The sequence below is a fragment of the Alosa alosa genome, chromosome 3 (genome assembly GCF_017589495.1).
Source record: "Alosa alosa isolate M-15738 ecotype Scorff River chromosome 3, AALO_Geno_1.1, whole genome shotgun sequence".
NCBI lineage: Eukaryota > Metazoa > Chordata > Actinopteri > Clupeiformes > Clupeidae > Alosa > Alosa alosa.
The window spans coordinates 24497884-24510336 of NC_063191.1; positions in this window are offsets into that span (position 1 = coordinate 24497884).

A 12453-nucleotide genomic window follows, 5' to 3' on the forward strand; every position below is an offset into this window, starting at 1 on the left:
AGACGGATCAAGAGCGAGCGGTCCGCACGGTTTGGCCCCCCGAGAGATGGATGAGGGACGGAGGAGTCAGCTGGGACACGCCAGGCACCCAGGGACCCCAGGCGGACTGCACAGGGCATTATGGAGACATCATCCCCCCATGATGATGAGGGGAAACCGGGGGGACAGAAAAGGAGGGAGGAGTGACAAATGTGAGGGCAATAACAAAGGGGGAAAAAGCTACTTGAAGGACTGACCTCCAGCAAGTCCCCCAAAAAGTAGCCAAGTTAAAAAGATGGACGTTAAAGTTCAGAAGTCCACAGATATATTTAAAAGAGCATATTTGGGAGGCAAAGTGTATTCTTTTAGATTACTGGAAACCTTTCAACTGTTCAGTGTCTTCTCTTTCTATTGAGGCCGTCTGTCAGTCTTTGACCCCTAATACAGATTACTGGCAAATCCTATAGAATGAGGCAGGCGGAAAAGCCTGACATGAGAACTCCGACAGAGTAAGCTCATAACCTCCCGGTGACCTTAACTCAGCAATCACAAAGAGTAATCACTGAGCCATGGTGTCTGATTTCATCCACCCTTAACGGAGGCTCGCCCTAACACCTCGCAGAGGCAGGGTTAAATGAGTGTGATGTTAATCCAGCACTTCAACGAGGGATTATCTGGCTCAGGAGATGATGGGACAACTGTCTGTGCCACCCCCCCACGATACTGATAATGCCAAGGGCTGCGACACGGGATGGAGTGAGGTCTAATTGCTTGAGACCATGAGCTGGACTATATCTGCAAAACAAACCAGATGCCACAGGTCCCAGAGGTGTGTTTTTATTTGGCAGCCCATCATACATTTGCAACTGTAAACGCTTGGTTACTTTTACCACTTCCGTAGCATCCAATCAAATCAAAGAGCATTGTAAATCTTGGGCACAGCAGTAAATGTGCAGGGGTGGGGACCAGACAGCACTATGCAAACCCAGAGGCTCATAGTTTCGTTCCTCGGTCCGGCCCTAATGGCAACGGGAGGTGAGACAGTGCCCCAGCGATAGCTGTGAAAAGGTGTAAACAGAGAGGGGGTCCCTGCTGTTTTAATTATATATTTAAGGAATTCAAATTGCTGGATCGCTGAGTGTGGCTCGGCTTCTTTTGTTATTGTTTTTACCTACCACTTTCTCTTATACAGAATGGACAATTATCCTGCCATTTCACCCAGGCAGGAGTAAAGACATTCCATTTTTGGTGTAGCTGACGTTCTTTGTCTCTGTCTTCATGCTGGGCTTAATGATCGGCTGCACAGCTGTGCTTGAGTGAACAGTGGAATTCCATGACATTTCAGAGCAACTATGGATTCTTCCAGTGGCATTGGAAATGGTGGATTGTGTTTTGGGGGTGTGCGTGCATTTGTTTGTTTGTTTTAATCTTTCAATTATTGGCAGCTTCACTAGCCTTTTAACTGGAAGTGCGCTTTTCAGTGCTTCATTGCTCAGAGTTTGTGTCTCAAACTAAAGATTTAAATATTGGTCAGGGGCTGCTAATTTCCTACAGTAGTTGTTAGGAACAATCAGTGGCATGGAAAACGAGGGACTGATTGACTGTTTCTGTGAACAACTAGATGTACCGCAGAGCGGTACAAAATATGACCGCCGCCCAGTCCAGCACGTTTTCCACAAAAATAAGTCACGCTGAAAGGCATATATGATTCTAACTGTCTCACTGAATTGCATTATGCACACTCGATTCTCACTGGTATCTGCTAGACAACAAGTACCAAAACATGATTAGTTCATAGATTTCACATGTAATATACATTTTATATACCCCATCCCCATCCCCATCTTGCCTGTTCATAATTCTGAGAAATTCTTGAATGCATGACGTGCATGTGTGCGTGTACATGTTTTTGTTTATGTGTGTGTTGGTGTGTGGTTGGGTGTGTGTGCGTGCATGTGCATGTGCTTGTGTGTTTGCCTGTTTACAGTATGTGCCTGTGTGTGTGCATGTGCATGCATGCGTATATATGTCTACTGTGTGAGTATGTGTCATACGTAGGATTACTGTGAATGTATGTGTGTGCGTGTGTATCTCTTTATGCACATGTGTGCATATGGAATGGGTTTACATGACCCCTGGAGGCAAACATACACAAAAAATTGGTCATCCTAGGCCCTACGGTTCTCAAGATATTCACAGAAAACTGTGTCTGCCCTACCCTCCTTTCGGGGGGTCCAGTCCAGCGGGGGGGCTACAGATCAAAAACAGCGATGGTTCCATGCTATCCATGTGGGGTTACATGCCCACCAAGTTTCGTGTACCCCGGTCTTTCAGTGTCCCGGGAATCCTTGTTGGTGTACGGTCACTAAATGTACACATAAATTATTTTATTGTGTGGCCCCCCATGAACGGAATTCCACGAAACTTGACGTGCATTCAGAGGGTGTCATAATGATCCTACACTTCCAATTTCGTGCAGTTTTGACTATGTTAGGTCACAGATACCTGCCATTACAACACCTCATTTTTACTTTTTTGTGTTTAACTAGGTGGCGCTATACATGAAATGAGTGGTTATGGAATGGGTTGACATGGCCCTTTGAGATCAACATACAAAAAAATGGTCCTCCTAAACCCTATGGTTCTTGAGATATTCACAGAAAACTGTGTCTGCCCTACCCTCCTTTCGGGGGGTCCAGTCCAGCGGGGGGGCTACAGATCAAAACGAAAAAAGGAGGTTCCATGCTATCCATGTGGGGTTACATGCCCACCAAGTTTCGTGTACCCCGGTCTTACAGTGTCCCGGGAATCCTTGACGGAAATTTGGACATGCGAAAAAGAAGAAAAAAAAAGAAAAAAAATCTGACTAAACCTAGAGCTGCCTGCACTGTGTTCTTACTGAGCATGAACCAAAAGTAGGAAGGGAGGCATTGAGTACTGGCATTGAGAGATGGAAGGAAGACATCAGAAGACTGAAAGGTCATTTTCATCTCTTCATTCTAAGAAGCTGTTACTAGCAAAACAAATACTGCTTTATAACGAGGACAGGTCAAGGAAAAAATGTGTCAGCCAAATGTAATGTAAAAAGGATGCTCATCAGGTCTGATGCACATTTATTTATTAATAAACTCAATGTATCATATGTATTAATTAAACTCTATGTCTGTGTGTGTGTGTGTGTGTGTGTGTGTGTGTGTGTCCGTGTGTGTCCTTCACATATCTACCAAACTGGCACAAGGCAGTGCAGTGTCGAGTTTTGTGATAATGAATGTGAAATGTATTGTTATGTAAAAGAAGCATTTGTCTCTCTTGCTATTCCCTTTCCTCTGCACAGAACTAATGCAGTTAATGTTAAAAGACAATGTTAATGCAGATAATGTTAAAAGCAATGTTAATGCAGATAATGTTAATAGACAATGTTAATGCAGTTAATGTTAATAGACAATGTTAATGCAGATAATGTTAATAGACAATGTTAATGCAGTTAATGTTAAAAGACAATGTTAATGCATATAATGTTAAAAGCAATGTTAATGCATATAATGTTAATAGACAATGTTAATGCATATAATGTTAAAAGCAATGTTAATGCATATAATGTTAATAGACAATGTTAATGCATATCATGTTAAAAGACATAATGTCTGACCTCAACAATATAGACACTCCCTCTGGCTACATTTTGCTTGCATGCATAAAAACATTCAGCAGATCATGACCTCAAAAACATTCCGACCAACTCTGTAATGTGTCCATTCAGAACAAGATTAAAAAAATGTGTTCAGAAACGGCCTCTCCTTGCAATACTGTCGGAAATTGCACGCTGTGCCTGGCTATACTACGTGGGACTTACTAAGCATTCACTTCATCAGGTAAACAATGCTCACCACCCTCCATTGGTAATCTGCGGTGCCCACAACAAAATGGGAACATTCAATCATAAGCACAGTTAAATTGAGTCAACTGACAACAGCATTAAAAGGAATCAAAAGTTTAGTGATCACATGACAACAAGATGTCAACAGACTGCAAGATGATGTAGGGCAGTAATTCTACTCCATGGATGACGTGAAAAAGCAAAAACACATTTTAAGGTAAACAGAAGTAAAAGTTGCTTTCCATTCTGTTTTGCGCTCTCAACGATCCATATAGCTATGTTCAAATCACTAGGTCAGCCCCTTAAAGTTTAGTGTATGTTCTGGTCTTAACTTTAGACCCTTCTGACACTTTTAGTTTCATCTGTTTTTAGGGGGATAAGCTGTGGATTATCTTCCTTTTAGGAGGTGAAAGCAGGGGAAGGTGTGGCCTGGACATTTATCCTGGTAAATCAATACGAAAATGGTTTACGAGATTTTCAAAGGCCGTTTTGTCAGTGTAAAGAATTTTTCCATTCTATGATTCCTGTTGGTACTGCAGTTGGCTTTTGCCGTTCCGCTTTTAGACCCCTGGTTTCAGGACACTGACGGTCATTGTTTTGATTTATTGTATAGGACAGAATAGGCCTAGGGACCTAAATTCATCTACAGTATACAACTTTTGCAGTCATCAGGGCTTGACCGGGTATGATAAGGTAAACCTTCAAATGCTGTTCTTGTTGTGGAAAAGTGATGGAGAATGTGCAAAATATAATACATACCACTCTACTCATTAATTGTGAAATTGTTAATATCACAGAGGGCCTTTTGTCAGATCACCCAGCCTCTTCTCAGTTCCAGCTTTCAAGTAGTGTGAGTTGAATTGATGTGCTACCTCATCTAGTAAATGTTTAAAAATCAGACCACTGAAATGATCTAGTGCAGTGAACTAGTGCAGTGTCCGTACACACCATGTCTGTTACTGATACTTCCTGGCACCCATAGCACTTTACAAATGAGATTATGCTTGGTAGTTGGAAAAGCCATAATAGTATTAAATTGCTCTACAATTAGCAATCATTTTTTAATAATCAAAATGGACATAACACCAACAGCCGTAGGTACATAGGCTTTAGGGTATTAATTCAAGTGCTTGATGACAGAGAAGATGATGGGCACCATTAAGTGGAATAATTCATTAGGCCTTTGCAAACTGCCTAACTTTACCAAAACAGTCTCTGGCGTACAGTAATACCCAGTCTAACGGCTCCTACACAGAGCTGCGTGCGTTGCGTTGCTGGAGACGCATCCCATTCACTTTACAAGGGCTCACGTCATCCATTGCCGAACTGAATTGTGGGTCCGTTGCGTCGCGTTTCTCTCGTAGCTCGCGTTGAGAAGTGCAGCTGGTGCTGCACCGACAGACGGCACCGGCCAATCAAGCCAATCGATGGACGGCACCAACCAATCAAATTACGGTTATACTTCAAGTCATTTGCATAGCTACCGTCGGGAACACCCACTGGCATGCGTTGACGGAACACAACTGTGTGTGGGAGCCATAAGTGCTGCCACACTCTGCCTCTCTGTCTCCTCAAGTGCCAAATCTGAATAGACCTCTGAAGTTTGCCTACAAAAAAGAACCAAAACGGCCATCTATGCCCATATAAGGAGATCCTGTTAATTGAAGCTAACTACCTATGGCAAGTTGCATTGCAAGTTAGCTTTGGGGTAGCAAAATTCTAAGTATACCGCCTTCACGTACCAGAGATCACAGTATCCACTCGAAGGTAGAGGACAAAAGTGTGTTCAAGAAAACGTCTGCATTTCAGACTTTTTCATCCCCACGAGAGTATAACAGGTGCGATAATTCAAAATCCCCATGTTATTTCCCCATAGGAAAAATCACCAGATACCGGATGTCAAAGATGGCAGCTTTTTTGTAGGGGAGCTTCAGAGGTCTATACTCTTCAAGAGCTGGGCATCGGCGCCTTTTTCATACTTGATTTGCGCCTTAAAACATGACATCATCATGTACACAGAGAGTGAATGAAAATGAAAGCGCATTTTGCCGGGCACAGGAGAGCTATCAGGCCAAGGTGGCCGTGTCTTGCAAAAAATGGGAGGAGAGCTGCTAAGAGTGATTGTTTAGGTATTCTGGCATATGTGAAAACGGTACACGTCTATCTTGCAGTGATGATTTTCCGCTTTATAGAAGCAGGTGTAATCCAGATTGCGGTTCAATGCATCAATAGCAGAACCTTTCAGAAACAATAGAACCAGTATTAAACATTATCAGTTGCTTTTAGGAACCATGTTTCTTGAGACAACAGATTTGGTGAGTCATTGTTAGCTTGCTCAACTTACCCAGAGCTTGAGGAACAACCACCTCAGCAGGTCCACTCCTGCCAATGAACAATGCTGCCATGATCACATGCGCTTCGTCGACAAAGACTCTAGATGGACCCGGCTCGTCAGTCTTGTCCAATCAGTTAAAAATTGCTGGTCACTGATCCATTTCAGTTGAAACAGAGAGGCACAGTATCTTATCAATCTGCATTTGGTGGTTCACGGCTGGTTTTTCTCAACACAATTTGAAGGGGCTGCAGTTGTGCTTATCGGGCTTTCCGCTGCCTGATGTTTTTTTTTCCTCCTCAAATGTCAGGCCTGACAACGGCAACATCAAAACAGGAGTTCCTCTTCTAAATCCTTAACTTCAAAAACAAATTGTTTGCCCTCGCAAAAGGTCTGAAATGCAGCCTTTGAGAGATCAACCTTTAAAATCCATTGAAATAAACATGAAAAAGAACTGCAAGTTTTGGCACTGAGATATGTAAATAAGCAGGTTCTGAATCCAGTTTATCTCTATTTCAAAGACAAGGACGTACACATTTAGGATTGTTTAATAACATTCCCCTTGGATAATGTTTAGTCAAGATCTGTTTCCTCAGAATAGCATGTACACTGTGCAGGCTTTAATATACTTTTCAATATGATTGGCAAACTTTGGCAATGCATTTTCCTGAAGGACACAAATGGTATATTAAGAGGAAGCTCTCTTTCTCTATGGAGGGCAACTGGAGTCTGCTTAATTTGGGAGTCATCTCTGAGAAAAAGTTTTTAAGCCAAATTAAAAATATTCCATTCCTGCAGTAGACTAAATTCACATATTTTTGCAGCGCTTTGCTATCAGAAAAATACCCCAAATCCCTACCAGCAGACTACATTCCAAAATGTGTTTAAATGTCTGTGACTGCAGTAACTTAAAGATTTGGCTTCATGGGCACAGTCGACACCATAGTTACTCAGCCACATAATAATAATAGCTGGGATGATGACACAGACAGTAACCGTTACATCTGGATCATTCACGAATGACACCAGCATGAATGTCTCATCTCTGTGGAGTTCAGGGGGACTGGGGATGCACATGTAAAATATGCCCTGATAAAAATATTACCTTGCAATTACGAGTCCTAGTGGCTGAGAGGCAGTCGTGAAAGTGTGATAATTAAATGTAATCATCTGGGAAAATGTCATCATAATTGGTCTGTGAAACTGCCACCACCTTCCTTTTTTAATTCACAGCTCATATAATTGGGCATTATTATATTCTGTCAACTTACCACTTCAAATAATGCAGAATTTCTATGGAGAAAAGAATAAATAAATCCATTACTTAAGTTATGACACCTGTATAAATATGAATGCTTATTATTTTATTATTAATTGTATACTGTTTATTGTAGAACTTCTATATTTGTAAATGGTCTTCCAAACTGTATGAACCGTCTTGTCTGTCTGCATATACAGCACCCTGCTCCCAGTCTCACCTTGAGAAAAACAACAGCGTAGCTCTCATCGGTGTTCCTGATCTGGTAACAGATGCTCCGATCAGTCCGCTAGACACGAACATCAAGCCTTTTGCGCACGCATCTCCTCTCGCCCGGCTCCTGCTAATGGCTTATTGATAAAAACGTCCCCCCCTCAGTTTCAGCTCTCTGCCCACATCTGCACAAACAGGCCCCATTTGGGTGCGAACGGCAGCTGGAAGGCTGCCGTTGAACTCGCTGAGAGGCGTTAGCGTTGAAGCTGATGGTGCGTGAAGTGAAGAAGTGTGCGGAAGGCTGGTCAAGTTGGGGGATGTTTTTCCATGAGAAAACATTCTGGAGGTACCAGTGAAGACTGAAGAAGTGAACATGATGAATGTGTTGCGCTCTCCACTGGTTTAAAATTAAATAGTCTGAAATAGATTGAATTATCTGAAATAGTCACCATCGATTGCATATCTAGTAGCGTGTTATAGGGTTGATCCAAATAAACCAACCAATCAAGAGATACAAATATGATTAGGACTAAGTTTTAAGTCAACTCAACAAATTTCCATTCTGTCTCCTCTGTCCCCATTCTGTATCACAGTTCTGCTTTGCATATCACAGGGCTGCAGGGAGGTTCCAAAGACATGTCCAGCTGTCCAACAGTATTGGTATCGTATGGCACACCACACCATGTCCATCTTCAGTTATCTGATGTAAATATATTCAATCTAATTGTCGAATTTAATCTTACGGTTCTACATTTCACGGCATGTTAAGTACTGTAAGAACGAAAATCCCCCACCACCTCTGGGATCTTCCTGTTGTCACCATATCTGGGAACAGAGGTAGCAGACAGTCCTTTTGTGTTCATCGCTTTCTCATTTCATATCACAGCTCCTGTCAAAGTTGGCTTGACTGAAGCGTGATACGCTTTAATCCTAAATGAACGTTTGGTCTGTGGTCTTTGATCCTTCAGTCTGTGTGCAGTCATCATTCGGAGTCAACAAAATTCAGGGGCTGTAGACTTGCACCCTAGAAAGTGATCAGTGGATATGAACGGTGATGTCTTTTTAGAATTCATGTTCAATGCTTTGGTCACAATCAGTAGCAATCCTGGTATGAAAAAAGTTATTTTAATGAAGTACTCTGGGGAAGGCATCATCAATAAAACGCAACTAGTCCAGTGATGCAGCACTTTTTCCCCTGCTCTCTTTACTCTACACTATGGCCCTTTGTGACTTTGAGATTACATCTGCCAATACCAGGGGCAGATTCCAAACTGCATTTTGATGGCTACACTGCAAAAACGGCTTATCTAATCAAATTTAACCAAGATTATTAATCTTATATTAAGATAAAAAAAAAAATAGTTTGTATTGTTTTCAATATAAAGAGACTTGCCTACTAAATCATTTGACTTAATTCAAGAAAAGTTTTGACTTATTTTAAGACATCTCATCCTGAAAACAAGCATTTTTTTCTGCCAGTGCGTTAAGCAAATTTGTCCTAAAAACAAGCAAATTTGTCTGCCAGTGCGTTTAGTAAATTTGTCTTGATAAGACTCCTTAAAATAAGTCAAAGTCTTCTTAAATTAAGTCAAAAGGATGTTTTGAAAGAGCGCTAGGTAAGTATTTTCAAATAATACCAAATAGATATTTTGACCTTATTATAAGATTAATAACACTTTGGTTAGATTTAATTTTTTGCAGTGGACAGTATGTTTACACTGCTCAGCAGCATTTTGGTGATGCCTGGCTCTATTCGCCCCCATGTTGCCACAGTTGCCATAAAGCTGCCGTTCAGCCCCACAGTGCTGCTGTGTTCTCCTAAGTTAAGGTGAGAGGTATTCATACATGTTGATGCCATCTGAAATCTGTGCGTCATTGGTTTTCTATGAATAGTAAATTAAATTGGAGGATAAGGTGTAAGGTCAGCGATTGCGCAGGAAGTTGCGTTTGTTTATGTTTGTGTTTATATTTACATTTATTTGTAAATCCTGTTTTGAAAAATACATTATATTGTAACCAAAGACCAAATGAAACACACCAGAGAGTGAGCCCTTCAGTATTCCCAGAGAAACTCCAGACAGGGTTTTGTTTAGGTTTTTGGAACCTAGCTAGGCTGCAGAGACCAGTTATTTTGCATTGTACTTAACTCACGGAATGGGCAGCTATTGGGTCATGAGAAGATGATTGCTGAATGTGATAAAACATTTTATGGGCTTGAAATCATGTACAATCACTAACTCCACCTTTAAGCACAAATAAATGAGCTACATAAATAAGGAAGGTTCTATTGCCCAACTCCTTGCTTTTATAGGTTTCCACAAAATTAGACTCTATGGGTCTTGCAAGGTCTACAAACCTAACAGTTAATAATTATACATTTTTGAGTCAATGAGCTTGCCAACATGTATTTTTGAAAATGGGTAGCTGGCTCATTTAGACTAAAGCTTCTTTAAATATTTACAACACAATTTTTGTTTTGTGTCTACACAGTTGGCTTCAGATGTGTGGCAGCTTCCAGATATATTCAGGCATAGTGAGATATCATTGTCGTAATCTAGGATTACACCTCCCCTGTCCTTATTCAAAATGTATGTAGTCTTACAATTGGGAAAAGCACTCAGCTGAAACACATAAAAAGAGGTCCTGAAAACTTTTGAAAATGAGCATGTTGTGAACAAGTCCCGTAGGATGTTCATGTGCTCCGGCAATTCTCAATGGGTTGTCTTGCTCTCAAAAGAAGTGCCTGAGTCACTGTGCATCAATACTGTGATTGATATCTTCATTTGGCACACAGTGAAATTAAACAGTCTGTTCAGGGCCTAGGCCACATCTTCGTTTCGTCATCTCACCCGCAGCAATGAGATATAAATTTAAAAGACTCAGTCCACCAAGCACATGATGACTTGGCAGAGTTTGCGTTCCTGCCTCCCCCGAGCGATCCGGGCACTTTTAAAGCACTTTTGTCTGAACTTTCCGTGTCCCATGGTGTCCTATGCAACACAGGAGCGTGGGAGTCAGAGCTTTTGTGCATGCTCTGTTTTTGAAGGCGTCATTGATATTTTGTGTCATGTGCCCCCCCAGAGAGCCGTGCCCTTTTTGGGCCACAGACAGAAAGGGGGAGGGAAGGCCTCTGTGCCCCAGCTCCAAACACTCTGCATCTGATCTGAGGCTGAGGAAGCGAACCGTCAGACTGTGAGGGGTGAAAACATGTTTAATCACAGCCCTACTCATCTCTGTATGCACCATTAGTCTGTTCGCTGTATCACTTTCTCTCTCTCTCTGTCTCTCTCTCTCTCTCTGTCTGTGCACATGCAATATTGAGTGAGTAGGTGGTTCATATTTTAAGCTTCTTTTCATGTGTTTGCCGTGCCCTTTCGCTTATCTCTGACATGGAATTCATTAGATGTATTATCACTGGTGATGGTATCAGGAGAGTCACAAAGTGTCTCTGTCAGGAGCGCAAGGCTTTTATGTCCTCCATTCTGGGCTCTGGCTAATAGGCATCACTTAATTCAACAATTACTGACAGGATATTGTATTTCACTTCAGGGCTCTCTCTCTCTGGTGACCTTCCACTGAACACCGCTACCCACTCTCTCCCAGTTCCTGGCCCCTGGAGGAGAGGAGAGCAGAGGAGGGGAAGAGGAGAGGAGGGGAAGAGGAGTGGAGACTGTTCAGAGTCTTCGGCTGTTTTATGTGTCCCTATTAACCCAAAAGGTCTGCATGATGGCACAAACCATTAAAGATAAGGTCACATAGTGTGACAAACAATTTCTAATGGAAGGTAAACATTGAAGCCTTCAGGCAAGAAGCAATGAAATGGAGCAATATTGTCAGAGTCAGGGGAAGCATGTTTATTAAATCAAACGCACGTGCACAGAAAATGTGACGCGCATAATGGAGGGATACAACAAAACGTGGCTTAATCCTGCATGCCACATCTCCCAGAGACATAACGAGTAATTGCAATCTATGGAGTGCATGTTATTGGGCAAATGAGATGAGAGTTGAAGCAGGTATTAAATGCTCAATATGGATTTCTGTTATGCAGAGTCACTTACAGGTAATCTCGAACAGATGGCTTTGGCAGTGGAGTATTCTTCTGGTTTTACTCACTATTTTTGCTTTCCTCACCACCTACACACACTCACTCACACACACACACACACACACACACACACACACACACACACACACACACACACACACACACACACACACACACACACACATATAATGGCCTTTTCCTTCTGCATAGTGGTACCAAGGTAAAGGTAGAGGATATGGAATGACCTTGAGAAAAGGAGAGCCGATCACAGCTGATTTTATCTATAAAGAGTAAACAGCATCTGCATGTAAATTCAGTCAATCAACAGCAGCAGCAGAACAAAAAATAATACATCAGACAGCGCCGTCTTTTCATGTTTCCTCTTTGGGAATGTTTTTTTTTTTTTTTATCATAAACCAGCAGATCTGTCAAATTTGGCCCCCATTTCCTTTTGTATGTTCAGCAGTTAAGCTGTTTTTCTCTGTTCAGGCTTCCAGTACCTTCAAGCATTAGAAAATACCTTAAAACAGATGGGACAATTTGCCTGAGAAAACCAAACAGAAAATAAATAACCCTACTATATACAGACATTACACACAATATTAAAATTAAAATATGTGTTTTGTTATCCAGAAAACAGGAGACTTGAGAGCAGCAGTACCAAACTCAGCAGTCTGAAAAGAATGACTTGTAGGCACATTGTTTGCATTAGTGGTACCACCCATGACATCCTAAGCGTAAGTAGA